This window comes from Psammomys obesus, unplaced genomic scaffold (genome assembly GCF_907164565.1).
Source record: "Psammomys obesus unplaced genomic scaffold, mPsaObe1.curated_primary_1811, whole genome shotgun sequence".
In the NCBI taxonomy this organism is placed as follows: Eukaryota; Metazoa; Chordata; class Mammalia; order Rodentia; family Muridae; genus Psammomys; species Psammomys obesus.
Window position 1 is genome coordinate 502846 of NW_026596028.1, and position 6331 is coordinate 509176.

The window sequence follows — 6331 nt, forward strand, 5'->3', positions numbered from 1 at the left end:
GAGCCCCTGCCTAGAATCCCCCAGTGAGGGGCTGGGGTGTGGCTCAGGGGTAGAGCCCCTGCCTAGAATCCCCCAGTGAGGGGCTGGGGTTTGGCTCCGTGTTTGCTTGACCTGGGCAAGGTCATGGCTCCATTTCCGTTGTCAAAGAAGGAAAACTGAAAACCCAGCCTAACCAGCAGCAATGCCCCCAGGACCTTCAACTCCACCATAGCTGGCACTCAACAGTCACGTGCTGTTGGAGGTCCTGAGGTCACGGCATTGCCATGTCCTTCCTTCCTTCCTTCCTTCCTGCCTTCCTTCCTTCCTTCCTTCCTTCCTTCCTTCCTTCCTTCCTTCCTGGTTTTTCTAGACAGGGTTTCTCTGTGTGGCCCTGGCTGTCCTGGACCTTGCTCTGTAGACCAAGCTGGTCTCGAACTCACAGAGATCCGCCTCCTGAGAACTCAAATGAAAGGCACATGCCACTACTGCCCAGCACAGGGCTCTGCTTCAGCCCGCATTCTCCCAATTCCCCTTATCGGGATCGGTACCAGCAGCAGACCCAGAGCCTCGCGTGCTCCCCGGTGTGTGGGCAGGGACCGGCCACTGTGAGAACCCCAGAAGCCAGGCCCCATGCCTTCCGGCCCTGCCCACCTCGGGCCACTGGCCTGCATGTGCGTGCACAACATCTGTGTGTCTGGGGCCACAGAGACTGGAAGAGCGCATCTGAACCCTGAAACAGGAGCCGTACGTGGGGGCTGAGTGTGAAACCTGGGTCCTCTGAAAGAACAGCTCCACCACCAAGCCATCTCTCCAGCTTCCGAACTCATACTGTGTGTGTGTGGTGTGCACACTTGTGTAAGTACCAGGGCTTGAGTGTGTGCACAGAATCCGGAGAAGAGCTGCAGCACTCAGCCGACTCTGCCTTTGAGGCGAGCTATCTCCCGGAACCCCGAGTGCACAGTTTGGTTTCTCCTGGACAGTGGCACCTCCGTGGCTGGGCGTGATAGCACGCCTGTAGTACCCACACTCGGAGCTGGATCAAGAGCCTCGAAGAAACAAAACAGGCTCGGCGGTCTTCCTCGCCTCTTCCTCCCGTCCTGGGGGCCGGTTGACAGGGAGGTTTCTGAGGCTGGTGCCGAGAAGCCAGATGAAGTGCAACCCCTTGAACCAGCCACAGATCAGTGCGACGCTCTCCCTGCCAAGAGCGTAGGTGGGCGGAGGGATGGAAGCTGCCTGCTTCCTAATGGTCTCTCCACCTATCCTCAGAGAATCCTCATTGTGGTACCCAGTCCCGAAAGGCATGTCTGACTCCCTTGCAGCTAGGCAAGGCCATGTGATAAAGTTTACTCTAATTGGACCTAAGCAAAACTATCGCATAGTAACTTACAAAGTAGTTCCTAGTAAAGGAGACAGACCCCTTTGTTCTGCGGGACACCCTCATGCACCCTGGAAACAGGATGGGAGACGTGGACTTCTGGCAGCCGTTCTGGGTCCCAGCGACCAGACGCAGTAACAGAACAAGAGCTGAAAGCGTCTGAGTCTTTGTTGGTAATGACTTCTTTAGTGTCGGGATGTCTAAGGCTCCTCTGACATTTCAGCTAGCGTCTCCTGGAGTGACAAACTCACTCCTTCAATCCTTGCCTCAAATGGTGCTCAGGCCAAAGGACCACAAGCCCTTCCCCTCCTCAGCCCTGACACTCAGCCCTTCGTCAGTATCTGCATATCTTACTGTTAAAACATACCATGATTCCCTCTGCCCCCCAGAACCCTTCCCGGCATGGCCTCCAATCCAATCTCTCCAGAGCCTATCTGTGGCTCCCCCAAGCCTGCCCCTCCCATCCAGGCTGAGCTGTAGCACGTGACCGTCTTGACTCTGCCTTGCACATGCTAAGAACACAGGCGCGCCACCACACCCAGAGTTTATGGATATTTTTTCCTTTTCATTCCATTTCTTTCTTTCTCTTTTCTCCTCCTCCTCCTCTTCTTTTTTGATTTTTGGAGATGGGGTTTCTCTGTGTAGCCCTGGCTGTCCTAGACTCTCCCTGTAGACCAGGCTGGCCTTGAACTCACAGAGATCCATCTGCTCAGCCTCCCGAGTGCTGGGATCACAGGCGCGTGCCACCACCTGGCTCCTCTTTTTAAACCTATGATTGATCTTTACGTGTGTAAGCTTTTTGCCTGCACATAGGCCTGGTGCCCTCAGGAGTGAGGGGTAGGCGCCAGACACCCCTGCAACTGGAATTCCGGACGGTTGTGAGCGGCCGTGCAGGTGCTGGGTCCTCTGTGCTCTGGGCACTTGGAGAGACCCTCTGCCAAAAAAGCGGTAGGGCGGGCAGGGTGGCTCAGTGAGCAACGGTGCCAGGGGAGGGGACAAGCGAGCACAGGCGCTTGCCCTAAGATGGACATCCATGTTTGTCCCTGTACCCCACATGATGGAGGGAGAAACGGCTGCTGCCCTTTGTCCTCCGCCCGCCACACCGTCATGGCACCTGCCCCCCCCCACACATACACATGACTTAAGAAGCGAGGGGCTGAGAGCGGCCCCCGGGACCGAGGGCAGCCAGCTCCTCCAGGGACCCGGCCTGATGCCCAGCACGGCGGCTCCCCGACACCCGTGAGCTCCCGCTCAGGAAATTCTGGGCCTGCTTCTGGCCTCTGCGGGCACCAGGCACACACGTGGCACACAGACATGCACGTGACCACACACCACACCTATGAAATAAAAACCCCAAAGAGTCGGGCGTGGTGGCGCACGCCCCTAACCCCAGCACACAAGAGGAAGAGGCCGGGATCTCTGGGAGTTCCAGGCCAGCCAGGCCTCCCCGTGAGCTCTCGGCTGGCAAGGGTGACAGTGACCCTGCCCCAAATAAGCATGTGAAAATGAAGGCAGAGAGCGAGGCTTAAAAAAAGAATATTAAACACACGCACACAGATGTATGCCCGCACGCACACTCGCGCACACAGCTTATCCCATCGTCACACGCCTTGAACACGTGACCTTTGTAGCCTCCCGGGTGCCGGGCTGCCCGGGGTGGACCACTGTGCCAACAGGGATGAAGCTTAGGCTGGGCCCCTGCCGGGTGCAAGGCCTCAGAGCCCTGCTGGGGCCAGCAGCACCCAGCCCTGGCCCGCAGCCTGGCCGTGCCCCTCCCTCACCGACCTCCAGGCTTCCCTGTCCCTCGGGCACGCTGAGCTTGCTCCCGCCTCAGGGCCTTGACGTGTGCTTTCCTCCTCCTGGTCATGACCTCTGGCCTCTGACCCCTGACCTCGCCCAGAGGCCTCTCCCTCACTCTCTCTGCCTCCGGCACACTCCCCGACACGCTGCCGTGTTCTGTGGAAGCACACGCGCTCCATGCAGGCACCAAGCTTGGGCTCCCACCCCCAGCCAGGACCTGTGCTGGGCCTCAGTCACCCCCCAGGCGTGGAGGCAGGAGGATCAGTGGGTGAAGGTCACCCCCCTGAGTGTCTCGTCAGAAGCCAGCCTGGGCTACCGGACATGGGCTGGACAGTGGTGACACCAGGCTCACAACCTCCAGCAGCTGCAGCTCCGGGAACCTGCCTCTGACGTCCTAACACACACACACACACACACACACACACACACACACACACAGGCTTAAAAAAAGAATATTAAACACACGCACACAGATGTATGCACACACACAACACATATGCAGGTGCCCGAGCACACACACCCTCACGCTCGCACGCACCCACTCACAGAACCAGACAAGGTGGCACACGCCTTTAAACCCAGCACTTGAGAGGCGCAGGCAGAGCGAGCTCTGAGTCGGAGGCTAGCCTGGTCTACACCGTGATTCAAGGCCACGGAACAGAGACCCTGACTCAGGCGAACAAACGGAAGCAGAACCGGATCATGGAGGGGCTCAGTCGGTAAAGACGGCCAGCCGCGCCTCCTCCCGGGACCCGCACCTGCACAGAGACGGGAGTTTAAAAAGAAGTGGACAGAACACTTAGCGCTCGCAGGAGATGCTCGGTGAGACTTCCGATGGGAAGGCCGTGGCCTGCTCCTGTGGCCGTGGACACGTGTGTCTCACCACACAGACCAGGCTGCAGTCCAGGGTGGCCCTGAACCCCTCCCTCGTCCTTAGCAGCTGGGGCCCCAGTGTGCCCTGCCACACCCTGCCCTGGGATCTCTGTCAAGGCGGAGCCCGGCCCTCACCATCCGTGTGACCTTGAGGAAGGGCGCTAGCCTTTGTTAGCCAGTCCACGACATCTCACAGGGACAGCTTCGCAGGGGCCAGCCTGGTGCCCTCTGCGTCGTCACAGGCCAGGCCCTGGGAAAACCAGTGTGCACGGGCAAGAAAGGGAAAACCTTGCCGGCTGTGGAGGCAGAGGCAAGAGTTGCTCCGTGAGTTCGAGGCCAGCCTGGTGGACAGAGAGAGTTCCAGGCTAGCCGGGGCTTCTACGGTGAAACCCCATCTCACAAAACCAAATCTCAAAACTAAACTCTTGGGCTGGGACAAGGCCTAGTTGGTGGAGCCGGCACACACCTGTAATTCTGGCATTTGGGGGTGGAGGCAGAGGGAGCCAGAGTTCAAGCCGCCCTTGACTGAGCCAGCCTGAGGTCTGACACAAAACAGAAGATCCAAGCGGACAGAAGCCCTCAGCCCACCTCTGCCAGACCTCACAGCTGAGGCCAACCCGCCCCATTTCACAGGCATGGAGAGTGAGGCTTGGGGGTTACCCGAGGTCAGCCAGTGACAAAGTGGGGACCCCGACCTCCACCCTTCCCGTTCCCCAGCTGCTCTCTGCTCCAGGGTGCAGACGGGGCGAGGGGGGGCTTTTGTTTAATTCCCTCCCCCCACTGAGGAGTCAGTAAGCGAGCGTGTCTCTGCCTAGAATACTAATTGCCCCACGTCTTTTGTTCCTGGTTGGGGGGGTGAGGGCGGGACTTTCTGGTGAGAGAGGGGCTAGGCTTCTGGGACTGGGGCAAGGACCTTGAAATGGTGCTGACAGCCAGAAGTCATGGGGAACTGTGCTCCGAGAAAGAGTGCGGGAGTTCTGGGAAGGGGCTGTCGTGACTCAGGAGTCCTCCCCTCTCAGACCCACGACCACAGGCAACAACTGTCTCAGGCCCAGCCTCCTCCCTCAGACCAGGGGTCCAGGCCCAGCCTCCTCCCTCAGACCTGGGGTCCTGGCCCAGCCTCCTCCCTCAGACCAGGGGTCCAGGCCCAGCCTCCTCCCTCAGACCAGGGGTCCAGGACAGCCTCCTCCCTCAGACTCATGAGACAGAGTCCAGGCCCAGCCTCTTCCCTCAGACTCATGAGACAGGGGTCCACAGAGCACAGCTGGTGGGTGTTCCCACAGAGACTAAGCAGAATGGGGGAGTACTTCCTGGGTCCTGAGTCAGCCAATACCCAAGGGAATCTCAAGGTCACAATTCTGGGAAGGTCATAGCCACCCCCTCTTTAGCCATTCCCCAGGGGTCCCTGGTACCATGCCTCTTTCCTTTTTCCTGCCCTGGGGAGCTGGTACATTCCTGGGTCCTGCCTGCACCCCCCCGAGCCCCCCATTAGTGGCGGAGTCCGGCACCCTGCACAAAGCATCAATTCTTCCAGCAGAGCAGCCCTGTGAAGGCGCCTGTATCTGCAGGCGTCAGGGGCAGCTCAGCCTCCCTTTCTCTGTCAACCGAAGAGGCAGAGCTTCTCTTTCCTCTTTCAGGACTCCCACTCACCTCAGATCTCAGATTTAGACCCCAGCCCTCTTCTCTCAGGACCATAAATCCCCATTCCAGCCCTCATCCTCAGACACAGGGGCTCAGGCCTTGCCATCCTCCCTCTGATACATAGGATCCAGGCCCAGCCCTCCTCCCTCAGATCCAGGGGTCCAGGCTCAGCCTCCTTCCTCAGATCCAGGGTCCAGGACAGCCTCCTCCGCCAGACCCAGGGGTCAAGTCTCAGCCCTCCTCCCCCAGACCCAGGGGTCCAGGCCGAGCCTCCTCCCTCAGACCCAGGGGTCCAGGCCCAGCCTCCTCCCTCAGATCCAGGAGTCCAGGCCCAGCCTCCTCCCTCAGACCTGGGGTCCAGGCCCAGCCTCCTCCCTCAGACCAGGGGTCCAGGACAGCCTCCTCCCTCAGACCAGGGGTCCAGGACAGCCTCCTCCCTCAGACCAGGGGTCAGGACAGCCTCCTCCCTCAGACCAGGGCTCAGGACAGCCTCCTCCCTCAGACCCAGGGGTCAAGGCTCAGCCCTCCTCCCTCAGACCAGGGGTCCAGCCTCAGCCCTCCTCCCTCAGACCAGGGGTCCAGGCTCAGCCTCCTCCCTCAGACCTGGGGTCCAGGACAGCCTCCTCCCTCAGACCTGGGGTCCAGGCCCAGCCTCCTCCCTCA

At 59.8% G+C, this 6331-nt stretch overlaps 1 protein-coding gene across 1 annotated transcript in view; it reads right to left on the reverse strand.

Moving 5' to 3' along the window:
* Cadm4 (cell adhesion molecule 4) overlaps positions 1-6331 on the reverse strand; it is a 17315-nt gene that overhangs the window by 10554 nt on the left and 430 nt on the right. The gene's annotated exons all lie outside the window — the stretch shown is intronic.